The sequence below is a fragment of the Triticum dicoccoides genome, chromosome 2B (assembly GCF_002162155.2).
Source record: "Triticum dicoccoides isolate Atlit2015 ecotype Zavitan chromosome 2B, WEW_v2.0, whole genome shotgun sequence".
Classification (NCBI taxonomy): Eukaryota; Viridiplantae; Streptophyta; class Magnoliopsida; order Poales; family Poaceae; genus Triticum; species Triticum dicoccoides.
Window position 1 is genome coordinate 403,752,511 of NC_041383.1, and position 6,618 is coordinate 403,759,128.

Sequence of the window (6,618 nt, forward strand, 5' to 3'; positions counted from 1 at the left end):
GGGCATAGCCCTGGCCGGCCTCGCCTCCCCTCGCGTGGTGGGCGCCTTGGGTGCGCCCCGTACCCACACGCCCGTAACCGCCCGCCCACTCACGGGGCTCCGCCCCAGCAACCACGCCCGAACCCGATAGGCCCCTGGGGCCTATGACAGATGGGCCCCATGCCCATAACGTTTTATAAAAAAAAGGAATTAAATATAAAAAAATGATTTAATAAAATTATTAATTAATTAATTAATTATCTAATGAATTAATTAAGTTAATTAATCTGGTTTAATTAATTTAATTAACTAGTTAGGTTAATTAGATAGTAATTAAATTAACTAATCTGTAATTAACCTAAACAGAGAATGACATGTGGGTCCCACTGGACCCACATGTCAGGTTGACCAAGTCAACTCTGTTGACTGCTGACGTCAGCATGACATCATGCTGATGTCATAAATCCATTTTTCGAATTAATTAAATAATTAATTAAATTCCAGAAATTAATAAAATCTTTAGAAAATCATATCTTTTAATCCGTAACTCGGATTAAAATATTTTCAACATGAAAGTTGCTCAGAACGACGAGACGAATCCGGATACGCGGTCCGTTCGTCCGCCACACACCCCTAACCTATCGAACCCGCAACTTTCCCCCTCCGGCTCCTCTGCCCGAAAACACGAAACACCGGGAATACTTTCCCGGGGGTTTTCCCCCCTTCACCGGTATCACCTACTACCGCGTTAGGGCACACCGAACACCGCGTATTGCCTTGATATATTTTGTGGTGCTTTGTTTGCTCTGTATTCATTATTTCTTCCCCCTCTTCTCTCCGGTAGACTACGAGACCGACGCTGATGCTGACCAGTTCGACTACGGAGTTGACGACCCTCTCTCTTGCCAGAGCAACCAGGCAAGCCCCCCCCCCTTGATCACCAGATATCGCCCATTCTATTCTATACTGCTTGCATTAGAGTAGTGTAGCATGTTACTGCTTTCCGTTAATCCTATTCTGATGCATAGCCTGTTATTGCTGCTACAGTCATTGATACCTTACCCGCAATCCTAAATGCTTAGTATAGGATGCTAGTGTTCCATCAGTGACCCTACACTCTTGTCCGTCTGCCATGCTATACTACTGGGCTGTGATCACTTCGGGAGGTGATCACGGGCATATACTATATACTTTACACTGTTACATTACCTGTGATACTGTTCGGAGTTGGGGGCTGAAAGGACAGGTGGCTCCATCCCGGTAGAGGTGGGCCTGGGTTCCCGACGGTCCCCGACGGTTACTTTGTGGCGGAGCGACAGGGCAGGTTGAGACCACCTAGGAGACAGGTGGGCCTGGCCTTGTTCGGCGTTCGCGGATATTTAACACGCTTAACGAGATCTTGGTATTTGATCTGAGTTGGCTACGAGCCTATACGCACTAACCATCTACGTGGGAGTAGTTATGGGTATCCCGACGTCGTGGTATCAGCCGAAGCACTTCAGACGTCAGCGACGGAGCGGCGCGCGCCGAATTGGACTGGAACGCCACTAGGCTAGGTCTGCTTTCGGCCGCCCTCGCAACGTGCAGGTGTGCTATGGGCGATGGGCCCAGACCCCTGTGCGCTTAGGTTTAGACCGGCGTGCTGGCCTCTCTGTTGTGCCTAGGTGGGGCTGCGACGTGTTGATCTTCCACGGCCGGGCATGACCCAGGAAAGTGTGTCCGGCCAAATGGGATCAAGCGTGTTGGGTAAGTTGGTGCACCCCTGCAGGGAAGTTAATCTATTCGAATAGCCGTGATCTTCGGTAACAGGACGACTTGGAGTTGTACCTTGACCTTATGACAACTAGAACCGGATACTTAATAAAACACACCCTTCCAAGTTCCACAGACAACCCGGTGATCGCTTTTCTACAGGGCGACGAGGAGAGGATCGCCGGGTAGGATTATGCTATGCGATGCGTTTGGAGATGCTACCTGGAGATGCTACTTGGAGATGCTACTTGGAGATGCTACTTGGAGGACTTCAATCTACTCTCTTCTACATGCTGCAAGACGGAGGCTGCCAGAAGCGTAGTCTTCGACAAGATTAGTTATCCCCCTCTTATTCTGGCATTCTGCAGTTCAGTCCACCGATATGGCCCTTTACACATATACCCATGCATATGTAGTGTAGCTCCTTGCTTGCGAGTACTTTGGATGAGTACTCACGGTTGCTTTTCTCCCTCTTTTCCCTTTTCTCTTCTACCTGGTTGTCGCAACCAGATGCTGGAGCCCTGGAGCCAGACGCCACCGTCGATGACGACTACTACCCCGGAGGTGCCTACTACTACGTGCAGCCCGCTGACGACGACCAGAAGTAGTTTAGGAGGATCCCAGGCAGGAGGCCTGCGCCTCTTTCGATCTGTATCCCAGTTTGTGCTAGCCTTCTTAAGGCAAACTTGTTTAACTCATGTCTGTACTCAGATATTGTTGCTTCCGCTGACTCGTCTATGATCGAGCACTTGTATTCGAGCCCTCGAGGCCCCTGGCTTGTATTATGATGCTTGTATGACTTATTTTATTTGTAGAGTTGTGTTGTGATATCTTCCCGTGAGTCCCTGATCTTGATCGTACACATTTGCGTGCATGATTAGTGTACGATTGAATCGGGGGCGTCACAAAGACCAGCAGGGTGGAAAGATGGAGGTCACCGTGGAGCCCAAGACGGCGTCATCGCCAGTGCTTTGGCAGCCGAAGACCAACTTTAGTCAGGATAACTTGTACTAGATGTTCCCCTTCAAAATGGCCGTTGTTGGCGCCCTTCCCGCTCAATATTTGGGAAGAGGACTAGGGCCTCTATATATAGAGCTAGCCACCACAGTAGAAGGGGGGCAGATTGAGTTCTCACCTAGCCAACAAGGACCGAATCTCTTCCTACGAGAGCACCACACCAGCTCAAGAACACCTCTCGTGAGGCTGTTCTTCCCCTTGTACTGTTCATCATCAGCCCCTGAGGCAATCCACCACACCACATACTGGAGTAGGGTATTACACCACAACGGTGGCCCGAACCAGTATAAATCTTGTGTCTCTCGTGTTGTTCACCATTTAGCTTAGATTCTCGCGAAGCGATTGGACGTGGATTGGTAGGGGGAAGATCTTCGCGCGCACCCCAGAGTTCGAACCTTAAGGGTCTGCCGGAACCTAACATCTGACACCTGCCAACTCCATCAGTTCATGGGCTGAGTTGAAAGATCGTTTTATTCAGAATTTTAAAGATGCATGCAAGCAACCTTTGTCGAATATTGATCTAGACGCTTGTGTCCAGCGAGAGAATGAATCGGCCTACCATTGGGTTCACCGGGTTTCTGCTATTATCCATTCATCAGATATGCCGGCTCTGCTGTGCTAACTCTAGAGAAGAATTGCCACTTCTTACCTCTCAAGCAGAAGTTAGGATGGCTTAAGTGTCATTGCAATGATATGGGGGAGCTTATGGCGGCTCTTATCAAGTATGCTGACTCCGATCCTACTAAGGAGCCAGGGTCCGATGATGAGAAATCTAACAAAGCAAAGAAGAATGGTAATGGTAAAGGTCAGCAGTAGAGTGTAGCAGTACATAATCAGGGCAGTAACGGTAAGCGCAAGCAAGCCGATGGCGGGTCAGACTTTGTGGCCGACACCAATACACAACGTAATAATCAGCTTCATAAGGGTAAGCCGCAGTTTGGTGGACCAAGATTCAACCTGGAGGCGATGTTGAATGAACCTTGCCCAAAGCATAGTTTCCCGGATAGACCATCAACTCATTTGTGGAAGGATTGCTTTATTATGAAGGAATACAAGAATTTTGGTTATCACCAGAATCATAATAACAATAATGGCCCGCACGGCGGGTCACACGGGCCTGGCTTTGGGGGTGGCGGCTCAAATTCTTGATATCAAGGACAAGGTAATCATAGCGGTTATAATCAGCAGCCAAGTAGGAGTAACCAGCAACAGCAGTCAGGGTATCAGAGTAATCCAAAACAGCTTAATAGTGGCCAATATCATGTTTTCACCACAAGCCTTTGCAAGCGAGATCAGAACGTTCATAAGCGTGCGATCAGTAAAGTTGAGCCAGTGGTGCCTCGATATTTGTGGTGGTCGGAACAGCCGATTGTGTGGAGTCGTGAAGATCATCCACCTCGGGTGGACAATCCGGGTCAACTGGCATTGGTGGTAGCTAAAGACCCACAAGTATATGGGATCAATTGTAGCCTTTTCGATAAGTAAGAGTGTCGAACCCAACGAGGAGCAGAAGGAAATGACAAGTGGTTTTCAGCAAGGTAATGTCTGCACGTGCTGAAATTGTAAGTAACAGAGTAGTTTGATAGCACGATAATTTGTAACGAGCAAGTAACAGTACTAGTAGCAAAAGTGCAGCAAGGTAGCCCAATCCTTTTGAGGCAAAGGATAGGCCAAAACGATCTCTTATGATAAGCAAAGTGTTCTTGAGGGTACACGGGAATTTCATCTAGTCACTTTCATCATGTTGGCTCAATTCGAGTTCGCTACTTTGGTAATTTGGTATGTGGGTGGACTGGTGCTAAGGTGATGTGATTAACCCCCTCGCAAGCATCCGCAACTACGAAAAAAGTATTAAGAATAAATTATAACTGTCGTGGAATAGTCACGGCAGATGTCCTAGTGTGAGGACTTAGTCGTGAGGCCATCGAAACTAGGTTAGCTTAAAGGAGTTAAACGGGACAAAGGACATAGGAGTTTATACTGGTCCGGCCCCTTGCGGTGAAGGTAAAGGCCTAATCCGGTTTGAGGTGGTATTGCTTATGTCTCGATTACCGGGGAGCGAATACGCTTGACCTAGCTTTCGATCTCTTATTTCTTACCCTAAACCACCGCCAGGTCGTCCCTTTATATACACAGGTTGATGCCCAGCGGCTCACGGAGTCTGGGCCAGCTCATAGACAACGTGTCCGGCTTGGTGACTAACTATACTTGCCTTACAATATAAGTCATACACATATGGCGGTTTATCCTATGGGCCTTAAGTCGCACTTGGGCCATCGCACCATGAACCACCATCTTCAATATCCTCATGGGCTTCATTTTGATGAACCTCCATAGGTATAACCCGACCCCTCCTGGGTGGGTCATACCTAATAGTTATATCCCCAACATTAGGCCCCAGATTGATTTGAATATATTCATGTCAATCTTCAACACTTAGAAAAAATCCTTCCTTCTTCATTTGTGTGAGATCTCATAATCCGCCATGATGTCATCTCCTGCGATTGTGGTAACCCGCCATGACATCATCTGCCATTTAATTTTACACAATATCCAACATATCTTAACGGATCCTTATCTTTAATGACCATCCCGAAAATCGAGGTGTCCGAACCGTTGGATAATCATTCTTTGGCCTTCTCGTTTTTCGCGCCCGCCTGTTAACCTTCTCCTTATAAATAGGGTCAGACAGCCTCCTTTCATTTTTTTTCTTCTCCTTCTCGTCTTCCTCCTCTTGCGACTCATCTGCCGCTTCGAGCTCCGCCGTCGCCGCGAGCTCACCGTCTTCCTCGTCCTTGGCCACTGCATCAACCTAAACGGGACCAGAGAAACTGCAGCACCTCCTCATTGCTCCTTGGATCCAGTAAGCCCCTTATCCTGTCCACTGTAGATCTCCATTAGGGTTTCTACAGTTCTTCGAGTTCTTCGTCGTTCTTCACTGTACTTCTAGTTAGCCCTTATTTTAGATCCAAATATATCCCTTAGGATGCGCGGAACTTGTTTCCACTCCTTTTGTTATCTCAAAACTTGCTTCACGGATGCAAACATCTCGCCCTTGTGCTAGTTCTCCTACTGCCGCGATATTTAGGTTTAGAATTTACTGCATTTTCTGAACTGCCACAGATTCGAAATTATAACTTCAGTCTGTGGAATCTATTTGTCCCTCACTTAGCGAAAATTTTCCTTCTTGATAGATCTTAACTGTCAATATTGTCATGGCGGCTTACCTCACCAGTTATAACTAGTCATATGTCATTATGCCCCTTTTAAGCCGCCATGTTGAATATGTATTGTAGTGTTTTACCTCCGGCTTAATGAATCAACTTAAACCGGCAAAGTTATTCTTTCTTTTAGGCTTCTTTCTTCACAATGCCGCCGAAGACATCTACTTCATGTAACTAGGTTCCCTCCATTGTCACTGAGGACACACTTCAGGACTTTGTGAAAACTGGCTATTTAGCAGAAAAGACTGTCATGCATTATCGTGCCCCCAATCCAGAAGAAGAAAAACCTCAGCCAAAGGATGGTGAAGTCATCGTTTTTACTGATCACATGAATCGGGGCTTCTCACCGCCCGGTTCTAAATTTTTCCGAGATGTTCTGCACTTCTTTGAACTTCATCCTCAAGACATTGGACCCAATTCCGTGTCAAACATCTGTAACTTCCAAGTTTTCTGTGAAGTATACCTTCAAGAGGAGCCCAGTGTCGAACTGTTCAGAGAATATTTTTATTTGAACCGCCAAAATGAATTTACGAACGGACCCAGCTTGGAACTTGGCGGAATCTCAATTCAACGGAGAAGAGATGCCATATTTCCTTATGCTTGCTTGCCGAGTCACCCCAAAGATTGGAACTGGACATGGTTTTAT